This window comes from Talpa occidentalis, unplaced genomic scaffold (genome assembly GCF_014898055.3).
Source record: "Talpa occidentalis isolate TD23 unplaced genomic scaffold, MPIMG_talOcc4v2.1 talOcc4.2116, whole genome shotgun sequence".
Classification (NCBI taxonomy): Eukaryota; Metazoa; Chordata; class Mammalia; order Eulipotyphla; family Talpidae; genus Talpa; species Talpa occidentalis.
The window spans coordinates 1-9,122 of NW_023602204.1; the positions used below are offsets into that span (position 1 = coordinate 1).

At 53.6% G+C, this 9,122-nt stretch overlaps 1 non-coding gene across 1 annotated transcript; it reads right to left on the bottom strand.

Moving 5' to 3' along the window:
- Positions 1-8,802: 8,802 nt before the first annotated feature.
- LOC119253852 (U6 spliceosomal RNA) lies at positions 8,803-8,905 on the bottom strand. The gene has a single exon (XR_005127215.1). It is a non-coding gene; the product is annotated as a U6 spliceosomal RNA (small nuclear RNA).
- Between the last annotated feature and the right edge of the window lie 217 nt (positions 8,906-9,122).

The following is a 9,122-nucleotide window of genomic DNA, read 5'->3' on the forward strand; positions in this document are numbered from 1 at the left end:
ACCCCAGCAGCAAAGAGGCTGAGGAGGTCGACCTGCTGGCTGGCCCCAGCCAGCCTGGAGGCTGAGGAGGTCCACCTGAAGGCCGGACCAACACCAGCCTGAAGGTTGAGGAGGTTGACCTGCAGGCCGGCCCCAGCCCAGCCTGGAGGCTGAGGAGGTCGCCCTGCAGGGCAGCCCCAGCCTAGCTTGAACGCTGAGGAAGTCAACCTGCAGTCCGGCCCCAGCCAGCCTGGAGCTGAGGAGGTCGACCTGTATCTCCAGCCCATGCACAGCCTGCAGGCTGAGGAGGTCGACCTGCAGGCCAGCCCCAGCCCAGCCTGGAGGTGAGGAGGTCAACCTTCAGACAGGCCCCAGCCAGCCTGGAGGCTGAGGAGGTTGACCTGCCAGTCCTGACCCAGCCAGCCTGGAGGCTGAGGAGGTCGACCGCAGACCAGACCCAGCAGCCATTAGGCTGAGGAGTCGACCTGCAGGGTTGCACCAGTCTAGGTGGATGTGATACCAAGCCATGCTCAGCAGTGCTGTCCTGGTACACCCACCGACCAGAATCAGTGTCAGCCTGGAGGCTGGTAAGTTAACCGGCAAGGCAGGCCCTAGCCCAGCCTGAAGGCTAGGCCCCAGGCCAGACTGGCAGCTGAGCCCGTCAACTGGCAGGCTGTCCCATGCTCAGCCTGCGGACTGAGGGGGTCATGCTGTAGGGTGGCCCCAGCCCGGCTTGGAGGCTGAGGGTTCGACCGCCTTGCTGCCCCAACACAAACTGGAGGCTGAGGGGTCGGCCAGCAGGCTGGCCCCAGCCCAACCTGGAGGTTGTTGAATTGACTGGCAGCCCAGCCTTGGCCCCGCCTGGAGATTTGGGTGTCAACCAGCAGTTAGGTCCTGGTTGAGCCTGGAAGCTGCGGCGCTCGACTGGCCATAGGGGCCCATCCAGCCTGGATGCTGAGGCTGTCGACCACCATTCCGAGCCCAGTTCATCCTGAAGGCTGATAAAGTTGACCAGCAGGCGGCCCCGGGCTCAGCCTGGAGGCTGCTGAATCCACCAAAGGCTGAAACCAGTCTCAGTCTGCAGGGGGCAAGATCGACCAGACAGCCAGATACACTCTTACTGGAGGCCACTTAGAAGACCAACAGGCCAGGCCCAATCATACTTGGGTGGCCTGAGGTTGACCATACAGGCAGACCCAGTCATACTGGAGTGGGGTGATGTCAACCAGCATGCCAGGTCCAGACAGACTGGAGGAAGCTGCTTAGGTCGAACAGAATTCCAAAACCCGTCTGAGCCTAGAGGAGGCAGAGGTTGAACTGGACAGTCAGACGGGTAGGGTCTCTTTTTGACAAGCACGCTCTCCCCAGTCAGTCTGGATGCTGCTGAGGGTGACCAGAAGGCTAAAACCAGTCTCAGTCTCAAGGAGGCTGTGGGTGACCATGGCTGGACAAGTCAGACTGGAGGGGGCTGAGGTTGAATAGCTGGCCAGCCCAACAGCCTGAAGGCTGATGAGGTCGACCAGAAAGCCAAACACAGTCCCAGCCTGGAAGGGGCTGAGGTTCACCAGAAAGCTGAACCCAGTAAACTGGGCAGGGGCTGAGGTTGACCAGCAGGCCGGGCCCAGTCGCCTGGAGGTGCTGAGGTAGACCAGAAGGCTGAAGCCACCTGCAATCCACTAGAAGGCTAGACCTAGTCTCCACCAGGATGTTGTCAAGGCCAGCCAGCAACGTCAGGCTGCAGGGTGATCAGGTAGACCAGCAGCCTGCCCCAGGCTCAGCCTGGGGGTGCTGGCATCAACCTGAAGGCCAGACCCTGAGCTCAGAAGCTGCTACTTGCCAGCAGAAGGTGGGCAACAGAGAACTCCATAGTGAACAGACAGTGGGTCCTAGCCCCTAACTCAACTAGAAGCTTGTAAATGTTAACAACTGACCAATGCAGATCAATCTCAAAGTCAGGAGCTCAGCAAGCTGGAGGCACCCGGACTCCACCTACAGACTGGGAAGGTGGACCATTAGGCAGGCCCTTGATTCAGCCAGGAGGCAGCCTGGGTGGGTCTGAAGCCAAGCACAATCTCAGCAGCAGTCTGCCTGGGTCCACCTGCCAGCCGGACCCAGTCTCAGCCTGGTAGCTAGTTGGTCCACCTCCAGGTCGGGCCCAGTCTCAGCCCGGAGGCTGCTGAAGTAGACCAACAAGCCAGCTGGGGCTCAGTCTGGAAGTGGCCAAGGTTTACCATCAGTCTGACCACAGGCTCAGGCTTAGGCTCTCAAAGTCAACCAGCAGGCCTGACGAGGGCTAAGCCTTGAGGTTGGCCAAGTCAACCAACAAGCCGGCCCTGGACTCAGCTTCAAGGCTGTGGTAACAACCAGCAGGACTGGCCTCAATATCAAGGCTTCCTGTAAAAACCAGATGCCCAGTCCCAGGTGAACCTGGAGGCTTAAGGGGTCAACCAGCACTCAGGCATAGGTCTGTACCTGGGTGCTGCCAAGGTCGACCAATAGGCCAGTCCCAGGCAGAGTCTTGAGGCTGCCAGGGTTGACCAGCAGGCTGAACCCAGGCTCAACATTGAGGCTGTCTAGGTCTACCAAATGACCAGTCCTGCGGAAGCCTTATGCTGCAGTGGTTTAACAGTTGTCCAACCCTGTGCTCAGCCTGAGTGTCTCAAGGTCAGTCAGCAGGCCAGCCCCAGGGTCAGCCTGGAGTATGCCAGGGTTGACCATCAACCAGCCCCACGCTCAACCTGAAGGCTGCTGGGGTCAACCAGCAAGCCATCCCCAGGCTTAGCCCAAAGTCCGGGGGGAAGGTAGACAGGGCGCTAAGAATCTCACCCTGTTCAACTCCACATTTCTCTGCATCTATTTGTAATTCCAGAGGTCCCAACAAGACATGGGTAATGTTCCAGGTCTTCTCCAAGAGCCCCTTAATTCTGAGGCTCTCAGACCTGTGAGTCCACGAATGATGGGTCGTTCTAGAAGTTTAGGATTCTGTAAAAGAGACCAGATGCTCAGAGTCTGGGATTCCAAGATTTCATGAAATGGTCTTTGAGTCTATTAAAGATGCTCTAACTCCAGGATCCTGTGTGTCACAGAAGCCATGTAAGGACTGAAAGATGTGAAAACGCTCAACTGTGAGAGAAGGAAGGTTTCAGAACCCTCCTCTTCCAGTTTCAGCATCTGCAGAGAGAGGACACAGGCCCAAGACCTGCCAAATCCCCTCAGCACTAACAGGTGGGATCCCTGGATGCCCCTTCCTTTCCTAGCTCACCCCCACCCCCAGGTGCCCTCATGCCAGAGGGTTAAACAGGTTCTGAGGCCCCAATTGACAGAGTCCAAGAGGCCAAGGCCTCAGCAGACACCTCCCAGGTGAATGTTCTGCTGGTCTGTGACTTTTCCTGATGAATTAATTATGAGGAATCAGACCAGTCACAGCTTTTGCTGAGTGGGACTCTCTGGTGTGTTTCCCTGGGTAGAGGCAGCTTAGGGAGGGAAGCCTGGCACCCACTTTCATTTCAGATCTGTTGATTTTTCCTCACCCTCCACTCTGCTCAGCTAGGATCATCTCCTCCTATAGCCACTGTTCATCTGGAACATTCTCAGGGGCTCTGAGTGACAACTGCCCTGTAGGTTCAGTTCAGTTTCTCTAGAAAGGAATTGGATCCAGGAAGGAGAAATGGGAGAGGAGGCAGGAGGGCCTGGGATTCTGGTGAAGGCAGGTCTGCAGCTGTTCCTCTAGGATACCTACATTTGTTTCTCTAGGGTACCCCCTCCCACTCCGTCCTCTGTAGGAAGGTTGGGGTCCTAGCAACCTAAAGCAGAGAGCGTGCCAAGAACCCAGAGCCAGGCAGACGTGGCTGTGGGGCGGGACAAGCTACTCCCCCCACTGAGCCTTGGGAGGCTCCTGTAGCTGGTGGGAGCTGCTGTAGCTCTGGGGCACTGCCCTGTCCAGTCCACTCTGACCAAAGACTTGGTTCCATCAGTGCCATCCTGCAGCCCAGATGTGGCCTCATGGCAACACCTGGGCCATGCCCCTTCCTCCTCCTCCACTCCCCTCTGGCCCTTTGACCTCTCTAGGCCCTCTGGCCCCCCACCTCAGCCTCACTTGCTGCTCCTTCCTCCCTCCCCTTGTCCTTAGGTATAGGACACTATACCTAAGGCACTGTCCCACCCCCCACTCATTCCACTCTATTCCTCCGGGCTTATCACTCCTTGTGGCTTTAGTCACCTGCTTATTTGCTGAACATCCATCGGCCATGACTGCCGCTGAGCACTGACCCCATGCCCAGCTCTGTACCTGCCCCCCATGCCCTCACCAGAGCCCTGTGAGCTGTTCCCACTCACTCCACATCATGGATGAGGAAGCTGAGGCTCAGGGTCATCACGGCAGAGCCAGGCTGGCCCCAGTGTCTCACCGGGGCTCATGGCCTCAGTGGTGTCTCCCAAGCTCTGGTAGTTTCTCAGTCCCACCCTCCACTTGTTGTGATAGTGACTCAGTGGTTCCCTTCAAACTGTCTTGGGATGGACTTTATTTTCAATTTGCCTCACTCTGAGCAGTAACATCCATGAAAACAAGGGCTCAGCACAGTTGGGGTGGGGGGAGTGTTCCGGTGCCCATAAAATACATGCATGCTGGTAAATATAAATATTAATGTTTGTCCATGTACCACCTACAGTCACCTCTCAGACCCCAGTGAGCTGGCCTCACTCCCAGAGCTTTGGGTCTGCTCAGGGGAGGGGTGGGAGGGGCTGGAAGAGAGAGAGAGAGGTGAGGGGAGGGGGTGGTAAGGGGTGCCATCTGCGCAGGTGGTCATGGCCTCACCTAGCCTAGCCCAAGACAGCTTAGGCTTCCCTTCTTCTTGGAGGCCCCACCTTTGTCTGCTGCCTCCAGCCTGGCCTTGGCAAAGGAGTCACCATGGCAGCCAAGGGGAATGATTTGACCACAGATCCTGTGAGGGAGGCCCCATGAGGAAGGGATCAAAGGCTGTGATGGCCCCCATGGCCCCTGAGACTAGGATGCATGTTGGGGTGCTGCCTGCTCCTCCTCCCTCCAAAAGGAAGCCCCAGGCATCTATGAGCAGAATTCCGGAGAGAGAAGCCAGGAGAGTGCCTTCTGTTTCTGTGCAAAGAGTCCTACCAGATAGGAAAATAAAAATTTGACAAGTGGGAACAGAACCTTCCAGAAAGGCAACCCATCCCCAAGTAGCCACGGCAACCTCCGCAAAAAAGTCTCCAGGCTGAATGGGGTTGCAAGGATAAAGAAGTGTGCTGAAAGTATGTCCAGATGAAGTGCCCATAAGAGAAGGGTCCCCAACCCAACTCCCCTGAAAAGTACATGGAAGGGCCTCCCTGGTGGTGCAAGGGGTTAAGCACAGCACTATGAAGCTATCCACAGCCACTGCAGCACCAGTTTGATCCCTGGCCTGGGAGCTACCCACATGGCTCAGCGGACCTCTTCTGACTCGCCCGCTGCTCCCCTCAGCAGTACATTTCAGTTGATCTGCCTGTTCTGTTCCCCACTCTGTCTCTGGTGAATCCTCTCATCGCCCACACTTCTGGCCTGTACCCCATTCTTGTATGCAGCTATAAATCTTCTTTAAAAAAAAAAAAAAGTACATGGAAGATGTGACTTTTTCCACTGGGAAGGACAAGCCTGGGGGCCATGTGGGGCACATGAGCCCCAACTCAAGTCCCAGCTCCCCCACTTAGCCCCACAAATCCCTTCTGCTCTCTGAGTCTCATTTTCCCTCATCTATAAAATGGAATCGACTGGAATTTATGTCTGGGAGTTGTGAAGAATGACAGAGCGTGGTGCATGAGACACTCATACGTGTCAGCTGTCACCACTGTTGTGTTAATCTTTATTGCTGTTTCAGTCGATGGACTATGGGGAGCAAAGGCAGTAGTTGTGTTATGTGTGACCCAAGACATCATTCACTAATTCACTTACTCAACAAATGGACTTACTGAGTATCTGTTTTGAGCCAGACACAGTGTCAGGTGCTGGGTGTGGAAATAGGGAAGAATTCGGACCCATCTGGGAAGCAGAGTTAAGTTCAAACTGGGAAATAATTTACCACCATCACACTCTGCCATGGGGCACCTCAGAAAGTGTTGAGTGGCCCTTACTGGTGCTGAGCTTTTGGAGATATTCATACTGATAAAGTGCCTACTATGTGCAGGTGACAGATCAAGCATGTTCTGGTACAGCATCTCAAGTCTTCGGTAAGAAACCTGGGAGGCATTAACCAGGCTCCCAAATGGACAGGGAGGCTCAGAGAAGGGGAGGCTCTGGCAAGCATCTCCAGCTGAGGACGTCTCCCACCCAGGCCTGAGCAGAGCCAGGGTGACCACTCGGGCTCTCATGGAAGATTCCTTAAAATGCAGATTCCAGACATCCCACCCATTTGAAAACATGATATCTAGGCCAGAGTTTTGGAATCCCAGGGAGTTATCTGACAGCAGAGCCCATGCTGGGGAATCCCTGAAGAAAAGGAAGCCTGAATAGGATCAACCAGGTGACTTGACCTTCTTGGAGTCTGAAAATCCCACACCCAGCATTGAGCCAGGCCCCAGACACAGCACTTGGACAGCCCAGCAATAATCAGGACACTGTGCCCTGTACCAAATAACCCCTTGGCTCTCCTGAGCACCCTCAGCTATTCTCCTGCCTAGTTCTAGGGTGCACCTGTCCACCTGCACACACTCTCATCAGCCCCCGCTAAGAGGCAGTTCTAAAGGGGAGGGGGTGTCCCCCCAGCACAGAAATGCCCCACACACACCTGTCTTCACCCATATTTACTGCATTTGCATTTGGAACAGATGAGGTATTGGGACTCTCCCCTACTCCATTTTTCAAGAGCTTTGGGCCAGGACAAAACCACACAATTAAAAGAGAAGAAATGCAAAATAATCCTCTTAGTGGGACTTAATCATCTTCCCTCCCTTGTAAATCCATTAATGAATTGCAATTAAAAAGACAGACCCTTTACTGAAATCTGGTAACCAATTCACTATGGGGCAAAGAGGTTCCCAAGACTGAAGAAGGAAAGCAGTGTATATTAATTAGCTTAATTTTTTATCTATATAAAAATCAAGACAACAAAAATATCAGTTAGAAAGTAACTTGCCAACAGAGCGTGGCTGCCCTGGGGAGGCCCTGCCTTTTATTTTTCAGGGACTTGTTTATAAACGCCTGTTAATCAAACTGAGATCCGAGAGAGGCGTGGGAATTACATGGAGAGGGGGGATCGCATGAGGAGCCGGAGCGGACGTGGGGAGAATGGATGCCTTTGCGGGGGGAGCTTGGGTTTAAACTGCCCCAAGACACAGTCACCCTCCTCCCTAGAAGGTGGACAGAGTGGTCCTTTAGGCTCCCAGGAGAGAACACAGCCCTGGAGGGCTGTACGCGGGGAGGCTGCTCTAGGAAGGGTCCAGTGCAGGTGAGTTCCCCACAACAGAGCCTGAGATGGGGGTCCCTGGGCAAGTGGCTTGTGGCGGGCGCCCTGGTAGGAGGGGGAGAAGGAAGCAGCAGGGGGTGAGAAGAGGAGCAGACACGGCCATGGACTGAGCCACAGGAGCCCTGGAACGTGGACAACACTGACGCTGGGTCCCTCAGGATCTGAGCTGGGCCTTTTGTGCCTGTGCGATCAGGTCATTGGTTGGACATCACCAAGTGGGGAGAGTGTAGCCCTGCCTTTCCAGGGGAGTAGACAGTCAGATCCCTGCAGCTGAGTTTAATTCTCACCGCTGCCAATGCAACGGGTACATTGCCCCAGAAAGAGGCTCTCGATGGGGCCCCACCTCCCTTGCCTATCGTGGTTGATTTGTGTCCTCCACAAATTCTTATGTTGAAGTCCCAAACCCCAGCACCACAGAGTGTGACAGCATTTGGAGACCGGGCCTCACATGGGTAACAAGTTACAATGAGGGTAGCTCATTGTACCCTCATTGGGCCCTCATTCAATACAACCAGTGCCCTACTGAAAAGGGAGAATTACAAACACAGGCAGAACAAGGGAAAACAAAGGCAGAGATTAAAGTGATGCTCCAATAAGCCCAGGAGTGCCAAAGACCACCGACCACCCACAAGACACTGAGAAGCAGGGAACAGACTTCCTTACAGCCCTTAGAAGGAACCAATCTTGCAGAGCCCTTGATCTTGGACTTCCAGCCTCTGGAAGTATGAGATAACAAATTTCTGTTGCTTAAGCCACCTACTCTATTTTGCTATGACAATCCTAGGAAACGAACAACCCACCCTGCCTATAACCATCAGTCACAAATGGCAAGCCTGCCCACCCAGCATCCAGACCACTAATAACAGTCACGAATTTTCCTCAAGGAAATCCTGGCAGTCAGTCTTCCCAGCCCTTGGAGCTCCAGCAGAAATCATCCACCCAGATCCAGGGGCAGGCAGAACTACAGGCCTGGCCAGACTGAGTTTTGCGTCTCCCCTGGCTAGGGTATTTGGCTCAAGAATGAGCACATGAATTAATCCAAGCCAAGGAGGCTGAATTCTGGGACATTCTGTGGACTGAGAGATGGAGATGAAGCACAATCTCAGTCTTGGGACCATCTGGAGGAACAGGCCTGCCAGAATATGAGGATATAATGGCAGAGGCCATAGGCAAGAATGATGACATCATTTAACCATTAGGCTTTCATTTTCCATCATCCTGAGTGCATGTGTGTGTGTGTGTGTGTGCATGTACGCGCACATGAGTTGCATCAAACATACCACTGAGGTTCACATCCATTTTGAAACATAAATTTAGCTCCCATAAAAAATAGATTGATTCAGTGAACAGCTCAAATTGGACTTACTTTTTTTTTAACACAGGACACTTCATGAATCTGTGTGTCATCTCTGCGCAGGGGCCAAGCTAATCTCTATACCTGTTCCTATTTTAGTACATGCAGCACCAAAGGGAGCACCCAAGTTGAACTGAAATTAAAAAGTAAAATTGCGTTATTAAACAAAAATGATAGCAATCATTTATTGAAGGTAAATGATAAACTTCCTGTGTAGGCCTTAATGCATTTGTTTTACATGCTTTATCTTAAACCTCACAGTATCCCTGAGCCTGTTATTCTGCCATCTTTTCAGGTGGAGAAATTTCTGTTCCTTTCAATCAGTCACTCCTCTCCCC